The sequence below is a fragment of the Haplochromis burtoni genome, unplaced genomic scaffold (genome assembly GCF_018398535.1).
Source record: "Haplochromis burtoni strain Fernald_Lab_line unplaced genomic scaffold, NCSU_Asbu1 Contig_175, whole genome shotgun sequence".
Lineage (NCBI taxonomy): Eukaryota > Metazoa > Chordata > Actinopteri > Cichliformes > Cichlidae > Haplochromis > Haplochromis burtoni.
The window spans coordinates 860,488-868,133 of NW_024582536.1; positions in this window are offsets into that span (position 1 = coordinate 860,488).

The following is a 7,646-nucleotide window of genomic DNA, read 5'->3' on the forward strand; positions in this document are numbered from 1 at the left end:
GGGTGACGTGGCCGATGCACATCAACGAACAGACCGAGCACAACGCAGATTTACTGCAGGGAGACAGAAATCATTTATCAGGCCCAACATTAATCTCGTTTTGCAGCATGTACACGATTTTAATGTCACTGTGCAGATAGCATGTGTTTCTTTAATCCAGATTTAATACTCGGGTCTGGTGGATACAGGTGTAGAGTAGCCAGGATAAAACTTTGCTAAAGCTTTTCTCTGTAATGAACAGATATGACCTACGTGCTTTACCCTCAGTGTGCTCGAACACATCGTTAGTAACTGCAAAAGTTATTGCAACCAGAACAGCCACCGTGTGCTAAATCAGTTTTCTGTTTTTTGCTTTTTCCTCCAGGAGAACAGGTATGAGTCTACATATGCAGGACTCAGTACACAACACAGTTAAAGGTCTTCTCTAGTGCTGTGCTGCGACGGTGGATTAGGGACACTCGGTGTCCTCCAGGGCCGGTGTCCTCAAACTTTTCCATGTGTCTCTGCTGCAACACACCTGGATAAAATTAGTACGGTAGGTCATTAGCAACACTATAGAAATTGACTGCATGCTGAGGTGGCAATTCAGCCATTTGATTCATGTTACTGAAGCTTATGAGTGAATGAACACGGTGCAATAAAAGTACTTTAGGAAGTACATTTTTCCAAAAACTTACATTTATTTAAATTAACTTGAGGAAGGTTAGGGGTTGCCACTTCACCATGTAGTCAAGTCTTGCTATGACCTAATTTTATTCAGGTGTGTTGCAGCAGGGACTCATTTAAAAGTTTCAGGACACCGGCCCTCGAGCACTCGAGTTCGACACGCCAGGATTAAGAAAAAAATTTAAAATGAAGGAAAGAAAAAGAAATATTTAAACTTCTTCACTTGGGACAGGAACTCCTGACCTGGAGTGGGCGCTCCACCCTTTTCTGGGTGAGGACCATGGCTTCAGATTTGGAGGCTCAAAGTACAGCCGCTGCTCCTCCATATCAAGAGCCAGTTGAGGTGATTCGGGCATCTGACAAGGATGCAGTGTTCTGGGCATGTCCCACCGGGAGGAGGCCCGGGGCAGACCCAGGACACGCTGGAGAGATTATATCTCTAGGGTGGTCCTGGGAACACCTTGGTGCTTCCCCGGCCAATGGGCCGATTTTCAGTCACATGACTGACTCACTACCTGGCGGGTGAAAACAATACTCCATCATGACAGCAAAAAGTAAAAGGATAGTCGGTAGTACTGCAGGATAAAAAGTTGGGTTTTTTCACCTGTCTCAAGCCAAGACTACCTGTAACAGCTATCAATTGAGATGAGATGAGGGGAAACTATGAATTTAAGAGACTTGTGATTTAGCTTTATTTAAATCCGTAGGGCCAGAAAAGTTCTTCTTTGTTTGTGTTATAACAGTAGCAGTTGACCAGGTTTAAATGAGCCGTCATGAAAGTCAATGTGGAGAAGGAGGGATTGGTGCGATTTGGTCTCTAAGGCAGGGTTAGAAGAGTTGTGCTCCCGTGTTGGTACCATACGGCCTTCTGGCAGCTGTAAATAAACACTGATTAGTGCATCTGATAGCAAAGAAGCTATCCGGCATTTTGGCTAAGTTAAAGTCGAAGGATGGCTGCACAGATTTTGCCCAGCAGGTGGGCGTGTCCCAGTAGCTATGGATAATTTCTGAATTGAATAGCTGCAATTTAACCTTTCAAGGATTAAAAAAATAAAATAAAAAAATTCATATGTGTGTCAGAGAGCCTGTCATTGGGGGGGATTTGCAGAGGATGGAAACCTCAGGATTTCAACACTAATATTTGCTTTTTTATGAACACGCCGAGTCCTTAATTATTTCCTCCAGAAGCCTTTCTTCCCTCTTTATTGCCATGCAGCCTGTCGCCTTCATCTGGCTGACAATCAGCCACCTGCTCGCTGACTCCAGCACAGTTTGACTCCAACCAGAAGAAAATGTATGCGGACAGACTCACGCAGAGCGCTCAGATCTCTGGAAACAACAGCAGGAAAATGGCGAAGCTGCAGGAACACACATGAACACGGGGTGGGGGGGTATTTCACTCTAAAAATGTACTTGTGCTGTTGCCATGTTACTCACACTGACAGACAGAGACTGAGCTTGTGACCTCCAGGTTAAGAGACAGCGAGGTAAATGAACCTACACAATATTGACTTTCACCCAAAGAGGCTCTTATCATCTTTCTTTGGCTCTTTGGTCGATGAGGAACAAGAAAAGGATCCATCGGGGTTTTTCAGCACCTGACCAGCCATGAACATCAGCTAATCAATTCAGTGATATTCCTCTAATCTGATATCTGGAAGAAAACATCAAACAGCCGTCTTCACTTAGTGTTTCGCCGCTTTTTACCGTCTTTTATTCCATGTTGTCGTCTCCCCTGCTTCTGACAGCAGAAATATGAACCTGCCAACATTCATTTGCTCCTCATTAGTTTGATTATTAAACATTATTGAGGTCATTCTATTTTTCTCATGCCTTGTATTTCCTGTTTATTTTTTTGTTAGGCTTTTATGTACAGCTTCAGGATGATTTTCACAGGCACTGTTAACGCTGATTGTCCATTGGAGGTTTCTTTTCCTTAAGCCTCACGTTTGGCACTGATCCAGAGGAGTTGGGTTTGATCCAACAGTCGTTATTCCTTCCTCGCCGCCTCACCATCTTCTGGCAAGTGCAGAGAACAGAACAGAGCAGAGAGGAGAAATGATATTTTTGTGCTCGGGATTTATTCCTGGAGAAGTTGCGGTGTGATTGCAGCTGCTCCAACCTTGGACCAAACAATGACCAGACAACCTCTCGTGTCCCCGTTTTTCATCATGCTTTGGATTGGGAGGAATTTCATTTTGCAGGTGCAGATTTTTGAGGATTTTGAGGATATTTTTAAATCAGAGGAGCAGAGTGAAGGCAGTTCAGAGACTGCAGCTGAAACTTCAGAATGAACTAAAGTTTGGGGTTCAAGTCCAAATCAAATTATAAAGAAAATGGCCCACTGACTCTGTCGAAGGTTAAAGATGTTATGTCATGGCCCTGTGTCTCTCCGGCTGGCTCACTCCAGGCCACATGTTGTTTTTGTTCTCACTCTCCTGTCTGGCTGGGCGGAGCTCATTATGGGCTCCCGCCTTTGGCCCACACACCTGGCCTGATTACCACCTGCTGCTGCTCACTGACACAGTTCCTGACGCTACTTAAGGTGGCGGCTCTTAGCTTCTCGTCGCTGGATAGTTGAGCTACTGGAGTTCGTGTCCCCGGATACTTCCTAGTGTTTGTTCTCGAGCTTTGCTAGCTGGTGTTCCTGACCTGTGTCTCCTTGTACATAGATTTCCTGGACCTGTCCCCAAACCCTCCTGGAGTGCCTGTTTGTCTGCGTAGAGTGTGAAAAGGCGTGAGTGGCAGAAGAGGAGTGAGAGTGCGAGCACGAAGAGTGAGGCAAGCGTGTGGATATCCCACATACCCCCCTGGAGCCCTGGACGCTTTGCCCCTCACCTTGTATATATTCGGCACATTGGTTTTCTAAATAAACTGTCAAACTCTTTTTCCAAGGAGCCTGAGTCTGCGCCTGAATCTGTTCTGTCCACCTTAACATGTTATCATTATGGCTTTATGCATTAAAACCATTGAAAGAGTAATAGCTTCTCTAAAGATACAACACGTTTAGGGGTCAAACCGAAGGAAAAGCATATGAAATATAAAAATCAGGTCAGAGGTCAAATGTCATGTGATATTTAGAACCCCCATTTGTCGGAGTCATTATCAATACAAACAAAGGCGGTAGAGTTTAAGCACAGCTTTAAAGATGAAAGACATTTTATGACAGTTTGACCTTATTTGACCTTGAAAAAGAGGTCAGAGGTTTAATGTAACGTGATCGTTAGAATCCCCGTGTCCTATATGTTGTCAATGCAAACAACAGCAGTAAGTAGCAGTTTTAAAAATAGCTTCATATAGCATTGTCAATTTGACCTTTAGGTCAATATATTGACCTTGAAGGAGAGGTCAGAGGTCAAATGTGATCTTTATATACTTAGACAATTCACACCTCAGTAAGAAACACATTTTCAAGGTTAAAGGACATTTTTGTCACTTTTCGACCAATAAATTGTAGACCTTTGCGGACGACTGCCAAACAGTTTATCCTGTTCACAGACACACACATGCAAACACATCAACTCCTTGGTGGAGGTTAGGGTTAACCTAAAAAAAAGCAAGCTTTATGCTAAGCAGTAAAGTCAGTTATTGAGCGTGGCCCTTCGCTTACTGTGCAGGTCAGTGTGTTCCTCTGCAGAAACAATGTTACCCACCGCTGTTGGAGGGTCTTTACCTTACAATGCACCTTGAGATGACTGCTGTGGAGCTATCTCGTAGTCATTATCTTCCTCTGTGTCACAGGCCTTTCTCTTTTTCTTCTCCCCCTCCTTGCTCCAGCGTTTCTCCTCCTGACCGTCCATGTCCCTGAGTGACTTGTTCTAAATGTTATCGGAGTAGATGCGGGTGTACGGTGCGTTGTTGTGGCTGTGCTTGTGTGTCTTTACGGTGCAGCTGGAACAGTGATTGAGAGATCTGATAATGTAAGTAACAGCTAGCTGCATCCCAGAGTAAAGATCTTAGTGCGTTCGCAGTGTGGTGAAGAAAAGTGCAGCTGCTTTCAGAAAGGCCTCGCAGGTGAACAGCTGCAGCTCCTTTGACTCACATGCTCACTTTCGCTTCCATCTCACATCAGGCTTTTGTCTGAAACCAGAGTTTGCGAATTGTCAGGCAAGGTTCTTTCCAAGCTACCTCACCGGGGTAAAAGCTTCCCAACTGGATCTAATCATAGACTTACCTGTTCCACTTCTGTGCCTTCTCCCCTTTGGTTTAATTGGCAGAGTGCTGACACCCTGAACAACTGGACTCGTGACCCATCAATCAAACCAGCAGGACACAAGTAACTGGAAGAGAAGCGGAAACTAGGTCAACGCAGGAAAAGAGCTTTTAGATGCTTTGAAAGGCCGATAATGGCTGTTCGGTGTGAAGTGAACAGCAGAGAGTGCGTGCAGAGTGTTGGGTTATAAAAATCGCCTCAACGAAACAGCCTGAGAGTCTGAAAGGTGCGTGCTCTTTGCATTTTTCTTCAACATGTCCCATTGCTTGACTTAAATTGTAAGCTAGGAGGAGACGATAACACATTCTCAGTCAGTTGTAGTGAATAAACCTCGAAAGGAGACATTTACTCACTCTGCATTCAAACTGGACAGTCTGAGGCCTTTGTTATGCTGAGGAGCTCTTTGTTCTCTTATTCGTAAGGAAGGAAATCTCCACACATTAGATCCATAATATAATTACAAGGATTGTTGAATTTTTTTTTCTCTCTTGGCTCTTGACGGAGGCGGTCGCACTTTTCTCCCTCCCCCTCCCCCTCTCACTTATCTTTCCTGCTTGGCTTCTCATGTCTTTTGTATAATCTCGTCTAACTCTAACCCTCAAAGAGTTTCTCAGTCTTGTTCTCTAAAACCTAAAAAATTATGGATTTGATCAACAAGTCCCGTAACAGAATTGACACCTTCCTGGGCTTGGGAGAGCCCGACTGTCCTGCGGAGACGTTTGCTGCCGGATAACCGATGGTCGGTTGCGTCGTGTGTCTGGCGACACTCTTGATTGAGGACATTCAACGACATCTACCAATTCGGAACCACGATAACAGAGTTCTGGCTGATTGGAGCTGGCTCGGCTTATCGAAGTAGAAGAAGCGGCTACAGCTGTTCAAAATCCCACAAGGCTGGCCGACGTGACAGACGATGGGCAGGGCTGTGAGTACTCAGACTGTGTTTTGAACGCAGTATGGAAAAGATCTTGGAGAAGAACAACGGGAATTGAGAGAATTGGTGACCAGTGATGGACATTAGACCAACTGTAAAAATTGGAGGCAGTTGTTTGCACTAAAGCCAAACATTCACCATCATGCAGCTATCCCACTGGCGCCAGCTGAAGGCCTGCCAAGGTCGAAGCTGACTTGAACAACAAATTCTCCATGATAACAGGATTGTTGTCAGAACTCTTTCCCTCCTTCAAGGCCGTCCGCGTTGATCGAAGATTGTTGACTTTTGCTTAACCGGGTGAAGGGACACTTTCTCTCGGTTGACACGGAACACACACACGTGCACACGCGCACATGCACGCGCACACACACGCATGTGCACTGACACACACCTACACTCACCCCACCCCCCACACCCCCTCCAAATGCCTTCGAAGCTTGTCTTCTGTGCTGAGGTGTTTTTTTCTGTTCTCAAACTGATCTCCCTGTTGGAGCTCAGTCTGGGGGGAGTTCTTTTTCTCTCCTCCTCTTTCCTCATGTTGTGCATTTTCCATTGTTACCTTGCCCGTGATGTTTGTGTAATGTATGTATGGTCAGAAGGGTAAGATGGCGCTGGCACGGCTGGCAGCCTTAACCCAGTTTCCCTCGGGATGAATAAAGTATGATCAATCAATCAATCAATCGAATAAAATTTAAAATGTATGAGAAAAAAATGACTTTTATAGGCAAGAAGTGATATAACTTTACCTTTTAAGGTTCATTTAGAAATTCATATTTTTGAACTCCTGAATTGAATAATAATAAGAGTAGTAGCACTTCTTTTCAATTATTAAGGCGGCAAACGAAAAGCAAACAAAACTGGAAGTTTTCTGGAAGCTTTTTTAATCCAAAAACCTGGAAAAAAGTCCTACGTAGTTCACTTTCAGCTGAATGAGAGAGTGACAGTGAAACACCCAGGGAGTGATCTTTTGTGTTCCTGCCTGATAATCTCTGTTTGTTTATTTGTGTCATCTTCATAAATGTCAGTTTTTCCAGCTGTAAAGGATGAAAGAGCGTTCGTGTTGTGTTGTTACATTTAAACAAGGAAACTACTCGGTCGGATTTAGAAATAGATGCTTTGGATTCAGATAAAACCACTGACAAATATTCAGCCTCGTGTTTTCAATGAAAAACATCCTCAGAGAGAACAACGTTCAACCATGAAACATGAAATGTACGACTTGTTCTAATGAAGTTTTTTTGTAAAAAAAACAAAAAAAGAAAAAGATCGATTTGTGTCCATGAACCAAAACAAACAGGTGGAATTATTCTGGTCGTTTCATGTTTTGCCATCTGTCCAGGCGGGATATGTCACGAGGCGAGCCGTTTAGTGCAGGCTAATAATCGGAATAAAAAAAAAAGGCGAGGCAAAATGATTCAACACTAAGCTAAACCTAAACTGGGAAAACTAGAAAATGAACGTGACAACCTTAAACATGAAAACCTGGCGTGGATACGAGGAAATCTGGAGACACGGCGTGAACATAACAGACGACCTGAGGGTGACAAGGAAAAAGGAAACATGTGGGGAACACAGCTGGGACAAATCAACATAATGACAAAACAGGAGGAAGCAAACTGGACACACTGAACAACAGACTGACACACGAACCTGACACAGGAGTGTTGGAAAGACCGACGAGCGAGGGAGCGAGGGAGCGTGAGGGACTTGGGAAACATGGATGAAACACAATGAGGGGAAGATGGAAACAGAAGAGGGAAAACTAGACACAAGGACGAAGATGCATAAACACAAACACACAGGGAGGGACGCAGAGGACAGAGACACAAGGGA